This window comes from Priapulus caudatus, unplaced genomic scaffold, assembly GCF_000485595.1.
Source record: "Priapulus caudatus unplaced genomic scaffold, Priapulus_caudatus-5.0.1 Scaffold17, whole genome shotgun sequence".
Taxonomy (NCBI): domain Eukaryota; kingdom Metazoa; phylum Priapulida; class Priapulimorpha; order Priapulimorphida; family Priapulidae; genus Priapulus; species Priapulus caudatus.
This window is the reverse complement of record NW_014577078.1, coordinates 1,450,246-1,452,745: the sequence shown is the minus strand read 5'-3', so window position 1 is coordinate 1,452,745 and position 2,500 is coordinate 1,450,246. Positions and strand designations below refer to the sequence as shown.

Here is a 2,500-nt window from a genome sequence, read left to right as displayed (position 1 = left end):
GGAGTAGCGGAGGTCGGCGTTGGCGCCGGCGTCTGCGTCGGTCGCGCGCACGCGCACGACGACGGGGTTGTCGATCCACGCCGCGTCCTCGGCGACGTCCGCCGCGTAGCGCCGCTCGGCGAACTGCGGGTAGTTGTCGTTTACGTCGAGGACGCGCACGCTGAGCGTCGCCGTCGCGCGCCGCCGCGCCGCCACGTCTCCCTGATCGCTCGCCTCGACTCGCAGCTCGTAGCTGTCAACTGTCTCGCGGTCGAGACGGCGGCGCGTCGTGACGACTCCGCTGCGCGGGTCGATGCGGAACGCCTGGTTCGCGCCCTCCGGGTTGAGGATGCTGTAGATGATTTCGGCGTTGGCGCCGGCGTCCTGGTCGGTGGCGCGCACCGTCACGATCGTCGAACCGATGGTCGCACTCTCCTGGATCTCGCGCTCGTACGTCGGCGATTCGAACTCCGGGCCGTGGTCGTTGCGGTCGTCGACGTTGATGGTGAGCATCGCGGTGGCGGAGAGCGGCGGATCGCCCGCGTCGGTCGCCGTCAGGCGGAAGTAGTGCATCGTCATGTCCTCGCGGTTCAGCCGCAGCGTCGTCGTGATCTGGCCGGACGTCGGGTCGATCGCGAACATGTTCTGGCTGCGGCCGTCGCGGACGGCGATCATCGTGTAGACGAGGGCGTCGCCATCCGCGTCGCTCGCGCTCACCGACGTGACGACGAAGCCCGGCTCCATCTCCTCGGCAACGTTGATCGTGTAGACGCTGCGAGGGAAGCTGGGAGCGCGGTTACGCCGCGCCATCCGCCGGACGCGCGTCGCCACGGAGACGGCGGCGGCCGGGTCGCACGGCGCGACGACGTCGAAGTCGAGACGCGCGCCGTCGTCGAGGCAGGAGCGGCGGGTCGCCGTGGCGACGGTCGTGCCCGTGGCGACGGCGACGTCGCGCGACGAGGGGAGCACCCGCAGGGAGCCGCACCGCAGCGCGCTCTCCGGGAGGTAATCGTGGAGGTCGATCAGCGTCTCGCCCTCCTCGACGCACTCCCGCGCACGCTCGACGCTCACCAGCTGGCGCCGGCGAGCGTCGGACACCCGGCGTGCGCCGCAGCCGTGCACGTGAACATCGAGCGGGATCGACGTGAAGTTAACGGGGGCGCCACCGGACGTCGCTTCGACGACGAGGCCGAGCGGGTTGGGGGCGCGTGCGTCGCAGCGGACGCGGCGTGCGAGCGTGACGACGCCGCGTGTAGGGTGTATCGCGACGAGGGAACGCCCCGCGGCGTCCGGGCGCCGCGCCGGCCGCAGCTCGTACGTCCACCCGCCGCCGCCGCCGCCAAGGTCCGGCTCGAATAGCACCGTCCCCGGCCGGTCGTTGGCCGACGCGTGGGCCCTGTAGGCGACGACCCGACCTTCGCGTCCTGCGAGACCGAGCAGGAGGGCGGAGACGAGGCACAGGGTCTCGCAGATGCTCAGCCTCCTCCTCCGCATGGCGACGGGAGACATGGCTTCGCTGGTGCTGCGGGTGAGAGGTTTCTCGCTATACGTGGATAAAAAAACGTACGTTATCGCCATGTTGAATTGAATTGAATTATCTTGAATGGAATTGAATTGAATTGAATTGAATTGAATTGTTGATAGCCTGGCCAGACCCTAGCTCTCTTCGAGATACATACGCGTGTAATAATATATTCAATCTGACTGAACTGAAATTTACCGTTTGATGTGATTGAATGGCGACAGATTTGTGTGGATAACCCGTCAAGATGACTTGATCTTCTAAAGCATCACACGCAGTGAGTGAGTAAGTAACGCGTGTTAGTTTGATCGCTGCGGTTTTCAAACGCTAAACGCGTCCGCAGTCTGTCGTCTGACGCAGGTGTGTTCAGCCGATCGAGATGTACTACTAGTGTTAGATTGTTATTGTCACACACGTTATACAAATGAACTGTAACTATCACTGGCCGCGTGGATCATGATAGAAATTGAGAATAAGCATGGAGCTAACTGGAATAGAGTAGGTAGTTGTTAGTCCGACTGCACGACCAAGTGCCGTCAGGCGTTTCTGCTTGCCGCTGTTTGGCACTATTTGCATGTGTTTATGAATCGGTGCTGCCCTCTAGTATTGATTCTATTACCGACAGATATATCAAGGACAAGGAGCTACATATCGTGTTATATGTAGCTTCTTGATCAAGGATATACACAACGTCGTGTGTTGTGTATATCTATGGATATATATAGACAACAGTTACCCTCCGCAAATTCTTCACCCTTGCATTAGGCTATTTGGTCTCTAGAACAGAACTTTTTTGTATAACCAAAACGCACAAACGGAGTTCATTGGATGCCCTAGTGTTGCCGACGGAAACAGTATTTCGCTGAATTTCTGCAATTTTCATAGAGAGCACGTCGCCAGCAGTGAGCAGTAGGTTTGGGGGTGCACTCGGCTCGGAACTGGGTAGGGAGGGGGGTGCCTCCGGGACCTTCAAAACCTGACCCTGTCGCAAACCGCTTT

The 2,500-nt window shown here is 60.5% G+C and overlaps 1 protein-coding gene across 1 annotated transcript in view; it reads right to left on the bottom strand.

Moving 5' to 3' along the window:
- The window catches only part of LOC106810519 (nose resistant to fluoxetine protein 6-like), a 17,376-nt gene that overhangs the window by 7,452 nt on the left and 7,424 nt on the right, over window positions 1–2,500 (bottom strand). The window lies entirely within an intron of this gene.